The 10176-nt window shown below is 41.1% G+C and overlaps 1 pseudogene; it reads left to right on the top strand.

Moving 5' to 3' along the window:
• Positions 1-3651: 3651 nt before the first annotated feature.
• LOC144504143 (U2 spliceosomal RNA) lies at positions 3652-3874 on the top strand (annotated as a pseudogene).
• The last annotated feature ends 6302 nt before the right edge of the window (positions 3875-10176 follow it).

Raw genomic sequence — 10176 nt, 5'->3', positions numbered from 1 at the left:
TGAAACTGATGCAATGTGTGTACATGCTCTTTTTATCTACAATGAACGGAGCCCTGTATATTAATATATGTAACTTTCACACCACAATATGGAGTCTAACAGTGAGATACCAATACAGGGCAGCTTCTAACAGGGTAACTCGAACAGCAACATCCTGATTTCCATGTTTAACTATGGCATGTGCGGTTGACAGAAGTTGCTGTCCAATTTACTCTTTAATAATAGTGAACACTCATACTTTTATCTTTGTACCACAAAATTCAGGCTGTTCAGAACTTAATTAAATCACCAGTCAAGACAAAAAAAGTAAACTCAAACTATGCTTAGAAAATGTTTTTGTCTTATGTATTTCGTTCAGTAATTGAGAAGTTATGGTCTGAAATTGAATGTTGAATTTTAATGCACAGAAGCACAAGAATTTGAAAGCAGTTGGGATTTAAAACCTGACGGCGTGTTGGGAGCCACTTCCAACCACTAGCTTCTGCATTAGGCTGCATACAGCAATTTCTTAAATTAATTGCTCAATTACAGTGATATTAACATGGCCTTATCAGTTTAACAGAGAGTCTACAGGTTTCCTGGGCTTTCTGGAACTCACCAGTGTAAATATCCCCATCCTCATTCGTAAGGGAGCCCAGCACACTAGTACCAAAAACAAGACTCGAGCATTTGGAACTACCTTGACTATCTTGCCAAATTCCCGAGGTCCGCAGCATTACAGATGCCAGTCTTCAACCAATTCAATTAACTCCACATGATGTAAAGAAATGGTTGAAGGCACTGGATACTGCAAAGACTACAGGCCCTGACAACAGCAGTAGTACTGAAGACTTGTGCTCCAGAACCAGTGGCGCACTTAAGTACAGCTACAACACTAGCATCTGCCTGACATTGTGGAAATCTTTCCAGGTACCACACAAAGAACATGACAAATCCAACCTGACTAACTGCAATTGATAGAAGGTGGCTTTTACATAGCAATAACCTGCTCACTGATGCTTAGTATATGTTCTCCCAGGACCACTCAGCTCCTGACTTCATTACAGTCCAAACATGAACACGAGCTAAACTCAAGAGGTGAGATGAAAATGACTGCCCTTGACTGAGCGTGGCATCAAGGAGCCCTAGCAAAACTGAAGTCAGTGGAAATCTGGAGGAAACCTCTTCACTGGTTGGAGTCATACCCAGCACAAAGGAAAATTGTTGTGGTTGTTGGTTGTCAATCATCTCGGTTCCAGGACATTGTTGCAGGAGGTCCTCACAATAGTGTCCTAAGCTGCTTCATCAATGATCTTCCCTCCTTCATAAGATGAGAAGTGGGGATCTTCACTCATGATTGCACAATGATCAGTACCACTCAATTTCTCAGATACTGAAGCAAAGTGACTTTGCACTTCTTCTGATACCTTTAGGAACCAGATCAGAAGCTCCAAGGTATATTATGAAGTTAACATAGACCCCAACGTTTTATTAATTTGGCATTAGGATGAGCATAAGGTGTTTCGCTCCCCGTATGATTCGATTGACCCAGGAGGAAGCTTTTATTAAAACAAACATTATTTAACAACACAGTTAAAATATAACAAAAAGAATTAGCATAACCTTTATCAGTTTGAACACTTGAAACATGAAAAGGTATCATTCTTAACAGCTAGCTATCTCTATAGTTCCAATTTAGGCAATATCCCCACAGCCATATCTTCAAACTCAGTTAGCACAAAAACAGATATGCTCACATGGGTGCTCCATTTCCAGCTTTTTAACCCTTCTGGATAGATACAGAAAGACAGCTGTCTTCTGACTCCCATATAGCCTCCAGAGAAAAAGATTTATTTCCTGGCAGATCCCAAGTCTCCAAACCCAGAGAGAAAGAGACTGCTACCTCTCTCTAAAGGTCCCGAGCAGTAACTGACTTTATTTCTGTGTAAGCCTAGTCCTGCCCAGTCACCTGATTTTTACTGTCAATCAACCAAATCAAGCCCTACTCTGAAAAACACCACAGGAAAACACTAAAATAATAGAACCGCCTTAGTCTGGATTAAAACAAACATTCCAACAATTAGAAGCAATGATGCTTCTGTAGTATCAACAGGGACTGCCAGTTACAGATAAAGCAGCACTGACTGAATAGACTGACTGCTCAAAGATCTTGCAAAAGAAACATGACACACATACATTTCTTAAAGGCATAGTATCATCACAATATTTTCCACTTCTATCGCTGAATTTGCCCAACACAAATGGGAGCAGAGAATCCCACACTTTATGTTGCTGATTTCCTGTATTGCAAACTAAAATAACTTTAAAAATAAATTTAAAAATGTAAAAGTAAAATAATAACTTTCTATTTGTGTTCACTGCCAGTCCTGCTTAACGCTAATTCTTTCTCCCACTCCTCGTACAGGAGACCCTCTTTCTCACTGACGCACTGCTTCATGGTCTTTGCCTCTTTCTAACCCACCCTCTTGCTGTCAACCCTCCAACTTTTGGCCTTTGACCTTCCTAGACCCACCCACGTGCTGATTCTTTCTCTCATCGAACCTCCCACTCCCTGATTCTCCTACTCATTGCTTGCTGGAGAAGAGTGGTGAGAGGCAGAAGGAGCAAAGCTGCAGGGGCCACAGGTTGGAGGGTTGACAGTGAGCGAAAGATTTGGGGAGTGCAAAAGGTGCAAGTCTGAGGGTTGGCAGCAAGAGGGGGTGTTAGGGAGTGGGAAAGGATGCAAGCCAGTGGATTAGCAGTGAGAGGGTGGATTAGAGAGCAGCAGAGACCACAAGCCCGGAGGGTCAGCAGTGAGATGATGGGTTAGAAAACAACAGAGGCCAAAAGCTGGAGGGTCAGCAGTTGAGAGGGTGTTTTAGGGAGCAGAAGAGGCTGCAAACGATAGGATTAGCAGTGAGAGGGTGGGTTAAGGAGTGGGAGAGGCTGCAAGCCAGAGGGTGGATTAGGGAGCAGTAGAAGCCATAGATCACTGGGTTGGCAGCAAGAGAAAGGGTCGGGAATGGGAATGGCCACTCCAAAATGTCACAACTCAAGTCACAAGGCCCTACGTCAGACCAACGCTAAACAACTTTAAAACAGAACTCGAAAGGTAACTGAGAATACAGGCCCCATTTAACTGACCAATGATGCAGTGAAACAACGGAAAATGAGGCAATGCAAAACAGGGACTTATTGTGTGCTGCAGTCTTCACAACATTCCCCTCAGCAAGGTTTGGACTTATGGGAGCAACAAGTTTATATTACAGATTTTTTGGTTTTACAATAGGTCTTTTTAGCTAGTAATTTCCACTTTCTTAAACCAAGATAATTTTAGTAGAAAAGCAGAATATTGTGGATGTTGAAAATCTGAAATAAAAATAGAAAATGCTGGAAATACTCAGCCTATCGGGCAACATCTGTGGAGAGAGGTCATTGACCCGAAATGTTAACTGTCTGTTTCTCTCTCCACAGATGCTGCCTGACCTGCTAAGTATTTCCAGCATTTTGATTTTATTTATGATCATTTTAGTTATGTACAGTTTTAAAATATTACAGGAGCTTTAGGATAACATTTGCCACTTTAGAAAACATATCAAACATTCAGCAGCGTAACTCTGATAGATTAATGTCCAGTCTTTTGGCTAAGACAAGTATAGTATCTGTTCTTATATCGCTTCTCGGCCTTTTGGCTAAGATCAAGCATTGGATCAGTCCCAAGATGGGGATGCAATGTCTTATCTTGTCAGCTTGGATCTTGTTTGTCTCCCTTGTGGGGACCATGAATTGAATTCAATTTGGATTTTGAATTAGGTTTTTGGAACAAGCAAGGAATGGATTTGGGTTTGCCTGATCTATTCTGAGCACTGGCTTTGTAAGTTTTGGAGCAATTTTTAAATGAATGCTTTAGGCAAAACTGCAGTTTGCTGAGAGCATTATTATAGGTGCTGTCTTAAATCCCACGTGTTTGCATTATGCATTAGTATGTAGCTTCCATCCTATTAATTTTTTACGCGACGACCATAACTGTATGTGGCAGATGAGTTCATGACAAAAAAGGAATACTGCTCACATTCAAATGAATGTAGTGGGCCATTTAATTGTAGCCTCAGTTTTGTAGCTGCGATTGCAAGTCAGTCACTGAAAAATCCTGTAAAATACAATTTTTATTTAAAAGAAAGATATTCTTACGTTCCAAAAGTTGGATAACTTTCAATTCGTTCTGTTCTAATCACAGAATTGTTACGGCTCAGAAGGAGGTTACTTGGCCCATTGTGTCTTCACCAAACAGTCTAAAGTATTAATCTGATATAAACTAGTTTATGTCTCAAAAGACTAGATAAAACTGCTTTGAAATTATTTGGTCACAACAGTAGTAAAACTTGAAGTAATTCTAGCAAAACCCAAACTGTATATTTAAAGGGATGACGGATTTATACACTGGTTATTAATGGTATAACTATATTTTTACATGAAAAATACAGAGTAGGTTAAGATAGTTTACAGAAAGCCATCAACTATTTTTATTGGCCTAATAACTATATAATTTATAGGCAGCAATATTTAATCATGCAAAATAAGGACTTGTATCATAAAGATTTTGTGTAATATTTAACATTCATTGGGAGATAGTAGTTTCATATACACTGAGTTCATAATATTTCAGGATATGACAACAATCAGTCAATACTTTTTAAACTGAACATTTAAAATGACTATTAAAATTGCTACTGCAAATCATATGATTTTTGGAATTTTGAGCTTCAGACACTCCTGACTCTCAAGCAAATACCTAATTAAGTATGGACATTCATAGCCATCCAGGGAATTCACACACCCTTTTGTTTAAGAATGGATCAACGTATAAGGATTATAGCATGCCAACCGGCCTGACTCTTGGCTTTATCATGGACAAAAGGGAACATTGAAACTTTATGGCCGGAATTTTCCAGCACTTCACACCAGCAGGATCTTTTGATCTCCCCGATGTGAATGGAGATTTCAATGACTCACCGTCCCCATGGTGAAGGGGCTAGAAAATTTCAGCCTATGTATGTAAGGTGGATGTGAATAGATCCTATCAACCTTTCATTATATTATGATGTTTCTCTCGTCCAAGCTAGGCTAGATGAATCTCAAGATGCCAAATAACAATACAGGATGGTTGGAGTCTTTGGCAAAAGGACTTTAAACTTGTGAAGTCACATTATGAAAGGAACATTTTGTTCTCCATTTTTAAAACCAGCACATTTCTTAGAATTCCACTGAAGCCATCAAAATAGCTGCAAGCAACCAAGGTAATCAACAACAATACCTTGAAAGGGGAAGATTCTAACACACAAAGTAGGGATGGCCAACATTTCCAGTTAAAGCTCACCTGAGAACCAACCTCCTGAAAATTTGACTACAAGAAACCTCACGGTTTACTGATTTGCCTTCACTTTACAGGCTTTCTAAACTAAAGCATCAACGTCACCCGAAATACTACAGGTCTGCCATAAGAGACTGAGATACCTATAAGCTGTAACAGTACATTGCCTTCACCTGTATCTAATTTTTGTGTTTGTGTGAGATGAATGAGTGAAATGTTGCATCAAATTTGGGGGGAAATGCGTAATAACAAATAACCACCTTTTTTTTAAACACTCAAAAAGCTTGCTGCTGGAATTATTTAATTGGGACACATATTCCAGATAAGAAAACACACACCTCTTACATGCAAACATACTGATCACAAGCAGTAAAAAAGGTCCATAAAAATTCTGTCCATGTCAGTGTAAGTACTGATAGTAAAACTGTAATATCCAGGGGAAGATAATAATTTCACTCTCACCTGTTTAGATTTTAACTTTCAGGCATAACTTTTGTTGTGTATTGGTTTGAGATATTATTGGTTGTGTTTCTAATCTAAATTAGAAACTAACTTGCAAGCGAAGGTGGATGCTCCTAAAACAACTCCTTGAGCTACAACTTTTTCACTAGTGAAAATGTGTTTTTCTTGTATACTGGGAATTTATATGTCCTGGGTGATCAATTGCAAGTTGTTTCTACTCACCTGATGAAGCTGCGCTCCGAAAGCTCGTGATTCCAAATAAACCTGTTGGACTTTAACCTGGTGTTGTGAGACTTCTTACTGTGCCCACCCCAGTCCAACGCTGGCATCTCCACATCGTTTCTAGATGAAGCTGAGGCAATTACATCACAAAATGTTTACATCCTTGTAAAAGTAAAACTGAAGAATCCTTGGAGTTGAAGGCTGAAGTCTTAGTTATGTGTTCAAATTATTTGTAATGTACTTGCATTATGATCCCCCCATAAAGGGATTCATAAATCCAAATAACCAAATTTACCAACAACCATCTGAATGAAGAAATATCAGGTAAGATTTCACTTTTTATAACTTCTACTTAAGTTCACTGGTAGCGTGGCCCAGTGGTCCAAGGCACTGGAATTGGGCTCTGTTCATGGAGGTGTGGATTCAAATCCTATGGGTGCCAAAATGTAATCTTATTTAAATGATGTTTTTTGGTAGGAAGAACATGGAGAGACAATATGAAATAAGGAGTAACATTCTAAAAGGGCTACAGTGACATAGGGACCTGGGTATTTATGTAGATAGATCATTGAAAGTGGCAGGGCAGGTTGAGAGAGCTGTTAACAAAGCATATAGTATTTTGGGCTCTATTAATAGGGACTTGGAGTACAAGAACAAGGAGGTTATGCTGATTTTATACAATAAGAAGTCTCACAACACCAGGTTAAAGTCCAACAGGTTTATTTGGTAGCACAAGCCACAAGCTTTTGGAGCAGTGCTCCAATGGCTTGTGCTATCAAATAAACCTGTTGGACTTTAACCTGATGTTGTGAGACTTCTTACTGTGCTTACCCCAGTACAATGCCGGCATCTCCATATCATGGATTTTATACAAGACATTAGTTAGACTTCAGCTAGAATATTGTGTACAGTTATGGTGCCACACTATAGGAAGGATATGAACGCATATGAGACAGGGCAGAAGAGTTTTACAGGAATGGTTCTCGGGATGAGAAACTTTGGTTATGAGAGTAGATTGGAAAGGTTGGAACTGTTCTCCATGAAGGGAAGAAAGAACATAAGAACATAAGAACATAAGAAATAGGAGCAGGAGTAGGCCATCTAGCCCCTCGAGCCTGCCCCGCCATTCAATAAGATCATGGCTGATCTGACGTGGATCAGTACCACTTACCCGCCTGATCCCCATAACCCTTAATTCCCTTACCGATCAGGAATCCATCCATCCGCGCTTTAAACATATTCAGCGAGGTAGCCTCCACCACCTCAGTGGGCAGAGAATTCCAGAGATTCACCACCCTCTGGGAGAAGAAGTTCCTCCTCAACTCTGTCTTAAACCGACCCCCCTTTATTTTGAGGCTGTGTCCTCTAGTTTTAACTTCCTTACTAAGTGGAAAGAATCTCTCCGCCTCCACCCTATCCAGCCCCCGCATTATCTTATAAGTCTCCGTAAGATCCCCCCTCATCCTTCTAAACTCCGAGTACAAACCCAATCTCCTCAGCCTCTCCTCATAATCCAAACCCCTCATCTCCGGTATCAACCTGGTGAACCTTCTCTGCACTCCCTCCAATGCCAATATATCCTTCCTCATATAAGGGGACCAATACTGCACACAGTATTCCAGCTGCGGCCTCACCAATGCCCTGTACAGGTGCATCAAGACATCCCTGCTTTTATATTCTATCCCCTTCGCAATATAGGCCAACATCCCATTTGCCTTCTTGATCACCTGTTGTACCTGCAGACTGGGCTTTTGCGTCTCATGCACAAGGACCCCCAGGTCCCTTTGCACGGTAGCATGTTTTAATTTGTTTCCATTGAGATAGTAATCCCATTTGTTATTATTTCCTCCAAAGTGTATAACCTCGCATTTCTCAACGTTATACTCCATTTGCCATATCCTCGCCCACTCACTCAGCCTGTCCAAATCTCTCTGCAGATCTTCTCCGTCCTCCACACGATTCACTTTTCCACTTATCTTTGTGTCGTCTGCAAACTTCGTTACCCTACACTCCGTCCCCTCCTCCAGATCATCTATATAAATGGTAAATAGTTGCGGCCCGAGTACCGATCCCTGCGGCACGCCACTAGTTACCTTCCTCCAACCGGAAAAACACCCATTTATTCCGACTCTTTGCTTCCTGTCGGATAGCCAGTCCCCAATCCACTTTAACACACTACCCCCAACTCCGTGTGCCCTAATCTTCTTCAGTAGCCTTTTATGGGGCACCTTATCAAACGCCTTTTGGAAATCCAAAAACACCGCATCCACCGGTTCTCCTCCATCAACCGCCCTAGTCACATCTTCATAAAAATCCAACATGTTCGTCAAGCACGACTTTCCCCTCATGAATCCATGCTGCGTCTGATTGATCGAACCATTTCTATCCAGATGCCCTGCTATCTCCTCTTTACTAATGGATTCCAGCATTTTCCCTACTACAGACGTTAAGCTGACCGGCCTATAGTTACCCGCCTTTTGTCTCCTTCCTTTTTTAAACAGCGGCGTAACATTAGCCGTTTTCCAATCAACCGGCACTACCCCAGAATGCAACGAGTTTTGATAAATAATCACTAACGCATCCACTATTACCTCTGACATTTCTTTCAATACCCTGGGATGCATTCCATCCGGACCCGGGGACTTATCCACCTTCAGTCCCATTAGTCTACCCAGCACTGCCTCTCTGGTAACATTAATGGTATTAAGTATTTCTCCTGCTGCCAACCCTCTATCGTTAATATTTGGCAAACTATTTGTGTCCTCCACCGTGAAGACCGACACAAAAAACTTATTTAAAGACTCAGCCATATCCTCATTTCCCACTATTAACTCCCCCCTCTCGTCCTCCAAGGGTCCAACATTCACTCTAGCCACTCTATTCCTTTTTATATATTTATAAAAACTTTTACTATCATTTTTTATATTAATTGCTAGCCGAGCTTCATAGTCTATCCTTCCTTTCTTTATCGCTTTCTTAGTCTCTCTTTGTTGTTTCTTAAATTTTTCCCAATCACTTGTTTCTCCACTATTTTTGGCCACTCTGTACGCAGCTGTTTTTATTTTAATACTCTCCTTTATTTCCTTCGTTATCCACGGCTGGTTCTCCCTTTTCTTACAATCCTTGTTTTTTGCTGGAATATATTTTTGCTGAGAACTGAAAAGGATCTCCTTAAAAATCCTCCACTGTTCCTCAGCTATCCTACCTGCCAGCCTGCTCTCCCAGTCTACCTTAGCCAATTCATCCCTCATCCTATCATATTTCCCTCTGTTCAAACAGAGGACACTGGTTTGGGACCAAACTTTCTCCTCTTCCATCTGAATCAGAAATTCGACCATATTGTGGTCACTAGACCCAAGAGGGTCCTTCACAATAAGATCCTTAATTCTACCTACCTCGTTACACAATACCAGATCCAAAATAGCTCGTTCCCTCGTCGGTTCCGTAACATGCTGTTCAAGGAAACTATCCCGACAGCATTCTAAGAACTCTTCCTCCATTCCACCCTTACCGACTTGAGTCTGCCAGTCAATGTGCATGTTGAAGTCCCCCATGATTATTGCCGTTCCGTTTTTACACGCATCCCTTATCTGCTTGTTTATAGCCCTCCCTACCTCAACATTATTATTTGGGGGCCTATATACCACACCTACTAGTGTCTTTCTCCCTCTACTATTCCTCATCTCTACCCATAATGATTCCACGTTTTGTTCCTCAGAGCCTATGTCATCCCTCAGTACTACCCTGATATTATCTCTTATTAATAGCGCGACCCCACCACCTTTTCCTTCCTGTCTATTCTTCCTAAACGCCTGATACCCCTGGATATTCATCTCCCAGTCCTGGTCACCTTTCAGCCACGTTTCTGTAATGGCCACTAGATCGTACCCACTTGTGCTGATTTGCACCATCAACTCATTTACCTTGTTCCGAATGCTTCGTGCATTCAGGCAAAGTGTCCTTATTCCAGCTTTTATCTGGACCCGCTTTGATGAGTCGCGAACACCCTCTCCCTCTACTCCCTTATCTAAATTACCGCCTTCATTCACTTGCACTCTCTCCTCTACCATTAATTTTGTAATTCCCCTTACCCCTGCATCCTCCACCCCATCAATTAGTTCCTTGATCCTAGTCAACTCTTC

Source organism: Mustelus asterias, chromosome 14 (assembly GCF_964213995.1).
Source record: "Mustelus asterias chromosome 14, sMusAst1.hap1.1, whole genome shotgun sequence".
NCBI classification, from domain to species: Eukaryota; Metazoa; Chordata; class Chondrichthyes; order Carcharhiniformes; family Triakidae; genus Mustelus; species Mustelus asterias.
This window is presented reverse-complemented; position numbering and strand designations above follow the sequence as displayed.